Raw genomic sequence first — 12,316 nt, 5'->3', positions numbered from 1 at the left:
ACTGGAGTGTTCCCATGAGGCACAGGGTCAGAGCTGATTTGCATATAGCCAGTGTCTAACCCAGGGTGGTGTGGAGTGCAAAAAAATGATGGATTTAGGCCCAGATCCTTGTACTGGGGTGAATGTATGACATTGTTCTACATTCTGTCCATCAACTGTGTTTTTTGCAATTTTCACCCCGAGTGGGCTGGGTATGCTCAGACTTGAGTCCCAGGCTCTCCACACCACTGGAGTCAAGCTATCCAGGCTGATGAAGGCTGATAGCCAGAAACCGGTCCTTGGATGCTTGATTCCGGTCTGGGAAAGGAATGGCTTGGTAGTTCGGACTGGACTGTTCCCATGAGGCACAGGGTCAGAGCTGATTTGCATATAGCCAGTGTCTAACCCAGGGTGGTGTGGGGTGCAACAAAAAAAACGATGGATTTAGGACCAGATCCTTGTACTGGGGTGAATGTATGACATTGTTCTACATTCTGTCCATCAACTGTGTTTTTTGCAATTTTCACCCCGAGTGGGCTGGGTATGCTCAGACGTGAGTCCCAGGCTCTCCACACCACTGGAGTCATGCTATCCAGGCTGATGAAGGCTGATAGCCAGAAACCGGTCCTTGGATGCTTGATTCCGGTCTGGGAAAGACATGGCTTGGTAGTTCGGACTAGACTGTTCCCATGAGGCACAGGGTCAGAGCTGATTTGCATATAGCCAGTGTCTAACCCAGGGTGGTGTGGAATGCAAAAAAAACGATGGATTTAGGCCCAGATCCTTCTACTGGGGTGAATGTATGACATTGTTCTACATTCTGTCCATCAACTGTGTTTTTTGCAATTTTCACCCCAAGTGGGCTGGGTATGCTCAGACGTGAGTCCCAGGCTCTCCACACCACTGGAGTCAAGCTATCCAGGCTGATGAAGGCTGATAGCCAGAAACCGGTCCTTGGATGCTTGATTCCGGTCTGGGAAAGACATGGCTTGGTAGTTCGGACTGGACTGTTCCCATGAGGCACAGGGTCAGAGCTGATTTGCATATAGCCAGTGTCTAACCCAGGGTGGTGTGGAGTGCAAAAAAATCGATGGATTTAGGCCCAGATCCTTGTACTGGGGTAAATGTATGACATTGTTCTACATTCTGTCCATCAACTGTGTTTTTTGCAATTTTCACCCCGAGTGGGCTGGGTATGCTCAGACTTGAGTCCCAGGCTCTCCACACCACTGGAGTCAGCTATCCAGGCTGATGAAGGCTGATAGCCAGAAACCGGTCCTTAGATGCTTGATTCCGGTCTGGGAAAGACATGGCTTGGTAGTTCGGACTGGACTGTTCCCATGAGGCACAGGGTCAGAGCTGATTTGCATATAGCCAGTGTCTAACCCAGGGTGGTGTGGAATGCAAAAAAAACGATGGATTTAGGCCCAGATCCTTCTACTGGGGTGAATGTATGACATTGTTCTACATTCTGTCCATCAACGGTGTTTTTTGCAATTTTCACCCCAAGTGGGCTGGGTATGCTCAGACGTGAGTTCCAGGCTCTCCACACCACTGGAGTCAAGCTATCCAGGCTGATGAAGGCTGATAGCCAGAAACCGGTCCTTGGATGCTTGATTCCGGTCTGGGAAAGACATGGCTTGGTAGTTCGGACTGGACTGTTCCCATGAGGCACAGGGTCAGAGCTGTTTTGCATATAGCCAGTGTCTAACCCAGGGTGGTGTGGAGTGCAAAAAAAAAAACGATGGATTTAGGCCCAGATCCTTGTACTGGGGTGAATGTATGACATTGTTCTACATTCTGTCCATCAACTGTGTTTTTTACAATTTTCACCCCGAGTGGGCTGGGTATGCTCAGACGTGAGTCCCAGGCTCTCCACACCACTGGAGTCAAGCTATCCAGGCTGATGAAGGCTGATAGCCAGAAACCGGTCCTTGGATGCTTGATTCCCATCTGGGAAAGACATGGCTTGGTAGTTCGGACTGGAGTGTTCCCATGAGGCACAGGGTCAGAGCTGATTTGCATATAGCCAGTGTCTAACCCAGGGTGGTGTGGAGTGCAAAAAAATGATGGATTTAGGCCCAGATCCTTGTACTGGGGTGAATGTATGACATTGTTCTACATTCTGTCCATCAACTGTGTTTTTTGCAATTTTCACCCCGAGTGGGCTGGGTATGCTCAGACTTGAGTCCCAGGCTCTCCACACCACTGGAGTCAAGCTATCCAGGCTGATGAAGGCTGATAGCCAGAAACCGGTCCTTGGATGCTTGATTCCGGTCTGGGAAAGGAATGGCTTGGTAGTTCGGACTGGACTGTTCCCATGAGGCACAGGGTCAGAGCTGATTTGCATATAGCCAGTGTCTAACCCAGGGTGGTGTGGGGTGCAACAAAAAAAACGATGGATTTAGGACCAGATCCTTGTACTGGGGTGAATGTATGACATTGTTCTACATTCTGTCCATCAACTGTGTTTTTTGCAATTTTCACCCCGAGTGGGCTGGGTATGCTCAGACGTGAGTCCCAGGCTCTCCACACCACTGGAGTCATGCTATCCAGGCTGATGAAGGCTGATAGCCAGAAACCGGTCCTTGGATGCTTGATTCCGGTCTGGGAAAGACATGGCTTGGTAGTTCGGACTAGACTGTTCCCATGAGGCACAGGGTCAGAGCTGATTTGCATATAGCCAGTGTCTAACCCAGGGTGGTGTGGAATGCAAAAAAACCGATGGATTTAGGCCCAGATCCTTCTACTGGGGTGAATGTATGACATTGTTCTACATTCTGTCCATCAACTGTGTTTTTTGCAATTTTCACCCCAAGTGGGCTGGGTATGCTCAGACGTGAGTCCCAGGCTCTCCACACCACTGGAGTCAAGCTATCCAGGCTGATGAAGGCTGATAGCCAGAAACCGGTCCTTGGATGCTTGATTCCGGTCTGGGAAAGACATGGCTTGGTAGTTCGGACTGGACTGTTCCCATGAGGCACAGGGTCAGAGCTGATTTGCATATAGCCAGTGTCTAACCCAGGGTGGTGTGGAGTGCAAAAAAAAAACCTATGGATTTAGGCCCAGATCCTTGTACTGGGGTGAATGTATGACATTGTTCTACATTCTGTCCATCAACTGTGTTTTTTACAATTTTCACCCCGAGTGGGCTGGGTATGCTCAGACGTGAGTCCCAGGCTCTCCACACCACTGGAGTCAAGCTATCCAGGCTGATGAAGGCTGATAGCCAGAAACCGGTCCTTGGATGCTTGATTCCCATCTGGGAAAGACATGGCTTGGTAGTTCGGACTGGAGTGTTCCCATGAGGCACAGGGTCAGAGCTGATTTGCATATAGCCAGTGTCTAACCCAGGGTGGTGTGGAGTGCAAAAAAATGATGGATTTAGGCCCAGATCCTTGTACTGGGGTGAATTTATGACATTGTTCTACATTCTGTCCATCAACTGTGTTTTTTGCAATTTTCACCCCGAGTGGGCTGGGTATGCTCAGACTTGAGTCCCAGGCTCTCCACACCACTGGAGTCAAGCTATCCAGGCTGATGAAGGCTGATAGCCAGAAACCGGTCCTTGGATGCTTGATTCCGGTCTGGGAAAGGAATGGCTTGGTAGTTCGGACTGGACTGTTCCCATGAGGCACAGGGTCAGAGCTGATTTGCATATAGCCAGTGTCTAACCCAGGGTGGTGTGGGGTGCAACAAAAGAAACAATGGATTTAGGCCCAGATCCTTGTACTGGGGTGAATGTATGACATTGTTCTACATTCTGTCCATCAACTGTGTTTTTTGCAATTTTCACCCCGAGTGGGCTGGGTATGCACAGACGTGAGTCCCAGGCTCTCCACACCACTGGAGTCATGCTATCCAGGCTGATGAAGGCTGATAGCCAGAAACCGGTCCTTGGATGCTTGATTCCGGTCTGGGAAAGACATGGCTTGGTAGTTCGGACTAGACTGTTCCCATGAGGCACAGGGTCAGAGCTGATTTGCATATAGCCAGTGTCTAACCCAGGGTGGTGTGGAGTGCAAAAAAACGATGGATTTAGGCCCAGATCATTGTACTGGGGTGAATGTATGACATGGTTCTACATTCTGTACATCAACTGTGTTTTTTGCAATTTTCACCCCGAGTGGGCTGGGAATGCTCAGACTTGAGTCCCAGGCTCTCCACACCACTGGAGTCAAGCTATCCAGGCTGATGAAGGCTGATAGCCAGAAACCGGTCCTTGGATGCTTGATTCCGGTCTGGGAAAGACATGGCTTGGTAGTTCGGACTGGACCGTTCCCATGAGGCACAGGGTCAGAGCTGATTTGCATATAGCCAGTGTCTAACCCAGGGTGGTGTGGGGTGCAAAAAAAAAAAACGATGGATTTAGGCCCAGATCCTTGTACTGGGGTGAATGTATGACATTGTTCTACATTCTGTCCATCAACTGTGTTTTTTGCAATTTTCACCCCGAGTGGGCTGGGCATGCTCAGACTTGAGTCCCAGGCTCTCCACACCACTGGAGTCAAGCTATCCAGGCTGATGAAGGCTGATAGCCAGAAACCGGTCCTTGGATGCTTGATTCCGGTCTGGGAAAGACATGGCTTGGTAGTTCGGACTGGACTGTTCCCATGAGGCACAGGGTCAGAGCTGATTTGCATATAGCCAGTGTCTAACCCAGGGTGGTGTGGAGTGCAAAAAAACGATGGATTTAGGCCCAGATCCTTGTACTGGGGTGAATGTATGACATTGTTCTACATTCTGTCCATCAACTGTGTTTTTTGCAATTTTCACCCCGAGTTGCCTGGTTATGCTCAGACGTGAGTCCCAGGCTCTCCACACCACTGGAGTCAAGCACTCCAGGCTGATGAAGGCTGATAGCCAGAAACCGGTCCTTGGATGCTTGATTCCGGTCTGGGAAAGACATGGCTTGGTAGTTCGGACTGGACTGTTCCCATGAGGCACAGGGTCAGAGCTGATTTGCATATAGCCAGTGTCTAACCCAGGGTGGTGTGGAGTGCAAAAAAACGATGGATTTAGGCCCAGATCCTTGTACTGGGGTGAATGTATGACATTGTTCTACATTCTGTCCATCAACTGTGTTTTTTGCAATTTTCACCCCGAGTGGGCTGGGTATGCTCAGACTTGAGTCCCAGGCTCTCCACACCACTGGAGTCAAGCTATCCAGGCTGATGAAGGCTGATAGCCAGAAACCGGTCCTTAGATGCTTGATTCCAATCTGGGAAAGACATGGCTTGGTAGTTCGGACTGGACTGTTCCCATGAGGCACAGGGTCAGAGCTGATTTGCATATAGCCAGTGTCTAACCCAGGGTGGTGTGGAATGCAAAAAAAAACGATGGATTTAGGCCCAGATCCTTCTACTGGGGTGAATGTATGACATTGTTCTACATTCTGTCCATCAACGGTGTTTTTTGCAATTTTCACCCCAAGTGGGCTGGGTATGCTCAGACGTGAGTCCCAGGCTCTCCACACCACTGGAGTCAAGCTATCCAGGCTGATGAAGGCTGATAGCCAGAAACCGGTCCGTGGATGCTTGATTCCGGTCTGGGAAAGACATGGCTTGGTAGTTCGGACTGGACTGTTCCCATGAGGCACAGGGTCAGAGCTGATTTGCATATAGCCAGTGTCTAACCCAGGGTGGTGTGGTGTGCAAAAAAAAAAACGATGGACTTAGGCCCAGATCCTTGTACTGGGGTGAATGTATGACATTGTTCTACATTCTGTCCATCAACTGTGTTTTTTGCAATTTTCACCCCGAGTGGGCTGGGTATGCTCAGACGTGAGTCCCAGGCTCTTCACACCACTGGAGTCATGCTATCCAGGCTGATGAAGGCTGATAGCCAGAAACCGGTCCTTGGATGCTTGATTCCGGTCTGGGAAAGACATGGCTTGGTAGTTCGGACTAGACTGTTCCCATGAGGCACAGGGTCAGAGCTGATTTGCATATAGCCAGTGTCTAACCCAGGGTGGTGTGGAGTGCAAAAGAAACGATGGATATAGGCCCAGATCCTTGTACTGGGGTGAATGTATGACATTGTTCTACATTCTGTCCATCAACTGTGTTTTTTGCAATTTTCACCCCGAGTGGCCTGGGTATGCTCAGACGTGAGTCCCAGGCTCTCCACACCACTGGAGTCAAGCTATCCAGGCTGATGAAGGCTGATAGCCAGAAACCGGTCCTTGGATGCTTGATTCCGGTCTGGGAAAGACATGGCTTGGTAGTTCGGACTGGACTGTTCCCATGAGGCACAGGGTCAGAGCTGATTTGCATATAGCCAGTGTCTAACCCAGGGTGGTGTGGAGTGCAAAAAAATGATGGATTTAGGCACAGATCCTTGTACTGGGGTGAATGTATGACATTGTTCTACATTCTGTCCATCAACTGTGTTTTTTGCAATTTTCACACCAAGTGGGCTGGGTATGCTCAGACGTGAGTCCCAGGCTCTCCACACCACTGGAGTCAAGCTATCCAGGCTGATGAAGGCTGATAGCCAGAAACCGGTCCTTGGATGCTTGATTCCGGTCTGGGAAAGACATGCCTTGGTAGTTCGGACTGGACTGTTCCCATGAGGCACAGGGTCAGAGCTGATTTGCATATAGCCAGTGTCTAACCCAGGGTGGTGTGGAGTGCAAAAAAAAAAAGATGGATTTAGGCCCAGATCCTTGTACTGGGGTGAATGTATGACATTGTTCTACATTCTGTCCATCAACTGTGTTTTTTACAATTTTCACCCCGAGTGGGCTGGGTATGCTCAGACGTGAGTCCCAGGCTCTCCACACCACTGGAGTCATGCTATCCAGGCTGATGAAGGCTGATAGCCAGAAACCGGTCCTTGGATGCTTGATTCCGGTCTGGGAAAGACATGGCTTGGTAGTTCGGACTGGACTGTTCCCATGAGCAACAGGGTCAGAGCTGATTTGCATATAGCCAGTGTCTAACCCAGGGTGGTGTGGAGTGCAAAAAAACGATGGATTTAGGCCCAGATCCTTGTACTGGGGTGAATGTATGACATTGTTCTACATTCTGTCCATCAACTGTGTTTTTTGCAATTTTCACCCCGAGTGGGCTGGGTATGCTCAGACTTGAGTCCCAGGCTCTCCACACCACTGGAGTCAAGCTATCCAGGCTGATGAAGGCTGATAGCCAGAAACCGGTCCTTGGATGCTTGATTCCGGTCTGGGAAAGACATGGCTTGGTAGTTCGGACTGGACTGTTCCCATGAGGCACAGGTTCAGAGCTGATTTGCATATAGCCAGTGTCTAACCCAGGGTGGTGTGGGGTGCAAAAAAAAAACCCGATGGATTTAGGCCCAGATCCTTGTACTGGGGTGAATGTATGACATTGTTCTACATTCTGTCCATCAACTGTGTTTTTTGCAATTTTCACCCAGAGTGGGCTGGGTATGCTCAGACTTGAGTCCCAGGCTCTCCACACCACTGGAGTCAAGCTATCCAGGCTGATGAAGGCTGATAGCCTGAAACCGGTCCTTGGATGCTTGATTCCGGTCTGGGAAAGACATGGCTTGGTAGTTCGGACTGGACTGTTCCCATGAGGCACAGGGTCAGAGCTGATTTGCATATAGCCAGTGTCTAACCCAGGATGGTGTGGGGTGCAAAAAAAAACCAATGGATTTAGGCCCAGATCCTTGTACTGGGGTGAATGTATGACATTGTTCTACATTCTGTCCATCAACTGTGTTTTTTGCAATTTTCACCCCGAGTGGCCTGGGTATGCTCAGACGTGAGTCCCAGGCTATCCACACCACTGGAGTCAAGCTCTCCAGGCTGATGAAGGCTGATAGCCAGAAACCGGTCCTTGGATGCTTGATTCCGGTCTGGGAAAGACATGGCTTGGTAGTTCGGACTGGACTGTTCCCATGAGGCACAGGGTCAGAGCTGATTTGCATATAGCCAGTGTCTAACCCAGGGTGGTGTGGGGTGCAAAAAAAACCCAATGGATTTAGGCCCAGATCCTTGTACTGGGGTGAATGTATGACATTGTTCTACATTCTGTCCATCAACTGTGTTTTTTGCAATTTTCACCCCGAGTGGGCTGGGTATGCTCAGACGTGAGTCCCAGGCTATCCACACCACTGGAGTCATGCTATCCAGGCTGATGAAGGCTGATAGCCAGAAACCGGTCCTTGGATGCTTGACTCCGGTCTGGGAAAGACATGGCTTGGTAGTTCGGACTAGACTGTTCCCATGAGGCACAGGGTCAGAGCTGATTTGCATATAGCCAGTGTCTAACCCAGGGTGGTGTGGAGTGCAAAACAACGATGGATTTAGGCCCAGATCCTTGTACTGTGGTGAATGTATGACATTGTTCTACATTCTGTCCATCAACTGTTTTTTTTGCAATTTTCCCCCCGAGTGGCCTGGGTATGCTCAGACGTGAGTCCCAGGCTCTCCACACCACTGGAGTCAAGCTCTCCAGGCTGATGAAGGCTGATAGCCGGAAACCGGTCCTTGGATGCTTGATTCCGGTCTGGGAAAGACATGGCTTGGTAGTTCGGACTGGACTGTTCCCATGAGGCACAGGGTCAGAGCTGATTTGCATATAGCCAGTGTCTAACCCAGGGTGGTGTGGAGTGCAAAAAAACGATGGATTTAGGCCCAGATCCTTGTACTGGGGTGAATGTATGACATTGTTCTACATTCTGTCCATCAACTGTGTTTTTTGCAATTTTCACCCCGAGTGGGCTGGGTATGCTCAGACTTGAGTCCCAGGCTCTCCACACCACTGGAGTCAAGCTATCCAGGCTGATGAAGGCTGATAGCCAGAAACCGGTCCTTAGATGCTTGATTCCGGTCTGGGAAAGACATGGCTTGGTAGTTCGGACTGGACTGTTCCCATGAGGCACAGGGTCAGAGCTGATTTGCATATAGCCAGTGTCTAACCCAGGGTGGTGTGGAATGCAAAAAAAACGATGGATTTAGGCCCAGATCCTTGTACTGGGGTGAATGTATGACATTGTTCTACATTCTGTCCATCAACTGTGTTTTTTGCAATTTTCACCCCGAGTGGGCTGGCTATGCTCAGACGTGAGTCCTAGGCTCTCCACACCACTGGAGTCATGCTATCCAGGATGATGAAGGCTGATAGCCAGAAACCGGTCCTTGGATGCTTTATTCCGGTCTGGGAAAGACATGGCTTGGTAGTTCGGACTAGACTGTTCCCATGAGGCACAGGGTCAGAGCTGATTTGCATATAGCCAGTGTCTAACCCAGGGTGGTGTGGAGTGCACAAAAACGATGGATTTAGGCCCAGATCCTTGTACTGGGGTGAATGTATGACATTGTTCTACATTCTGTCCATCAACTGTGTTTTTTTCAATTTTCACCCCGAGTGGGCTGGGTATGCTCGGACTTGAGTCCCAGGCTCTCCACACCACTGGAGTCAAGCTATCCAGGCTGATAAAGGCTGATAGCCAGAAACCGGTCCTTGGATGCTTGATTCCGGTCTGGGAAAGACATGGCTTGGTAGTTCGGACTGGACCGTTCCCATGAGGCACAGGGTCAGAGCTGATTTGCATATAGCCAGTGTCTAACCCAGGGTGGTGTGGGGTGCAAAAAAAAAACGATGGATTTAGGCCCAGATCCTTGTACTGGGGTGAATGTATGACATTGTTCTACATTCTGTCCATCAACTGTGTTTTTTGCAATTTTCACCCCGAGTGGGCTGGGTATGCTCAGACGTGAGTCCCAGGCTATCCACACCACTGGAGTCATGCTATCCAGGCTGATGAAGGCTGATAGCCAGAAACCGGTCCTTGGATGCTTGACTCCGGTCTGGGAAAGACATGGCTTGGTAGTTCGGACTAGACTGTTCCCATGAGGCACAGGGTCAGAGCTGATTTGCATATAGCCAGTGTCTAACCCAGGGTGGTGTGGAGTGCAAAACAACGATGGATTTAGGCCCAGATCCTTGTACTGTGGTGAATGTATGACATTGTTCTACATTCTGTCCATCAACTGTTTTTTTTGCAATTTTCCCCCCGAGTGGCCTGGGTATGCTCAGACGTGAGTCCCAGGCTCTCCACACCACTGGAGTCAAGCTCTCCAGGCTGATGAAGGCTGATAGCCGGAAACCGGTCCTTGGATGCTTGATTCCGGTCTGGGAAAGACATGGCTTGGTAGTTCGGACTGGACTGTTCCCATGAGGCACAGGGTCAGAGCTGATTTGCATATAGCCAATGTCTAACCCAGGGTGGTGTGGAGTGCAAAAAAACGATGGATTTAGGCCCAGATCCTTGTACTGGGGTGAATGTATGACATTGTTCTACATTCTGTCCATCAACTGTGTTTTTTGCAATTTTCACCCCGAGTGGGCTGGGTATGCTCAGACTTGAGTCCCAGGCTCTCCACACCACTGGAGTCAAGCTATCCAGGCTGATGAAGGCTGATGCCAGAAACCGGTCCTTAGATGCTTGATTCCGGTCTGGGAAAGACATGGCTTGGTAGTTCGGACTGGACTGTTCCCATGAGGCACAGGGTCAGAGCTGATTTGCATATAGCCAGTGTCTAACCCAGGGTGGTGTGGAATGCAAAAAAAACGATGGATTTAGGCCCAGATCCTTGTACTGGGGTGAATGTATGACATTGTTCTACATTCTGTCCATCAACTGTGTTTTTTGCAATTTTCACCCCGAGTGGGCTGGCTATGCTCAGACGTGAGTCCTAGGCTCTCCACACCACTGGAGTCATGCTATCCAGGATGATGAAGGCTGATAGCCAGAAACCGGTCCTTGGATGCTTTATTCCGGTCTGGGAAAGACATGGCTTGGTAGTTCGGACTAGACTGTTCCCATGAGGCACAGGGTCAGAGCTGATTTGCATATAGCCAGTGTCTAACCCAGGGTGGTGTGGAGTGCACAAAAACGATGGATTTAGGCCCAGATCCTTGTACTGGGGTGAATGTATGACATTGTTCTACATTCTGTCCATCAACTGTGTTTTTTTCAATTTTCACCCCGAGTGGGCTGGGTATGCTCGGACTTGAGTCCCAGGCTCTCCACACCACTGGAGTCAAGCTATCCAGGCTGATAAAGGCTGATAGCCAGAAACCGGTCCTTGGATGCTTGATTCCGGTCTGGGAAAGACATGGCTTGGTAGTTCGGACTGGACCGTTCCCATGAGGCACAGGGTCAGAGCTGATTTGCATATAGCCAGTGTCTAACCCAGGGTGGTGTGGAGTGCAAAAAAAAAACCCGATGGATTTAGGCCCAGATCCTTGTACTGGGGTGAATGTATGACATTGTTCTACATTCTGTCCATCAACTGTGTTTTTTGCAATTTTCACCCCGAGTGGGCTGGGTATGCTCAGACTTGAGTCCCAGGCTCTCCACACCACTGGAGTCAAGCTATCCAGGCTGATGAAGGCTGATAGCCAGAAACCGGTCCTTGGATGCTTGATTCCGGTCTGGGAAAGACATGGCTTGGTAGTTCGGACTGGACTGTTCCCATGAGGCACAGGTTCAGAGCTGATTTGCATATAGCCAGTGTCTAACCCAGGGTGGTGTGGGGTGCAAAAAAAAAAAACGATGGATTTAGGCCCAGATCCTTGTACTGGGGTGAATGTATGACATTGTTCTACATTCTGTCCATCAACTGTTTTTTTTGCAATTTTCCCCCCGAGTGGCCTGGGTATGCTCAGACGTGAGTCCCAGGCTCTCCACACCACTGGAGTCAAGCTCTCCAGGCTGATGAAGGCTGATAGCCAGAAACCGGTCCTTGGATGCTTGATTCCGGTCTGGGAAAGACATGGCTTGGTAGTTCGGACTGGACTGTTCCCATGAGGCACAGGGTCAGAGCTGATTTGCATATAGCCAGTGTCTAACCCAGGGTGGTGTGGAGTGCAAAAAAACGATGGATTTAGGCCCAGATCCTTGTACTGGGGTGAATGTATGACATTGTTCTACATTCTGTCCATCAACTGTGTTTTTTTCAATTTTCACCCCGAGTGGGCTGGGTATGCTCGGACTTGAGTCCCAGGCTCTCCACACCACTGGAGTCAAGCTATCCAGGCTGATAAAGGCTGATAGCCAGAAACCGGTCCTTGGATGCTTGATTCCGGTCTGGGAAAGACATGGCTTGGTAGTTCGGACTGGACTGTTCCCATGAGGCACAGGGTCAGAGCTGATTTGCATATAGCCAGTGTCTAACCCAGGGTGGTGTGGAGTGCAAAAAAAAAAACGATGGATTTAGGCCCAGATCCTTGTACTGGGGTGAATGTATGACATTGTTCTACATTTTGTCCATCAACTGTGTTTTTTACAATTTTCACCCCGAGTGGGCTGGGTATGCTCAGACGTGAGTCCCAGGCTCTCCACA

This window comes from Lissotriton helveticus, chromosome 2_1 (genome assembly GCF_964261635.1).
Source record: "Lissotriton helveticus chromosome 2_1, aLisHel1.1, whole genome shotgun sequence".
Taxonomy (NCBI): Eukaryota; Metazoa; Chordata; class Amphibia; order Caudata; family Salamandridae; genus Lissotriton; species Lissotriton helveticus.
This window is presented reverse-complemented; position numbering follows the sequence as displayed.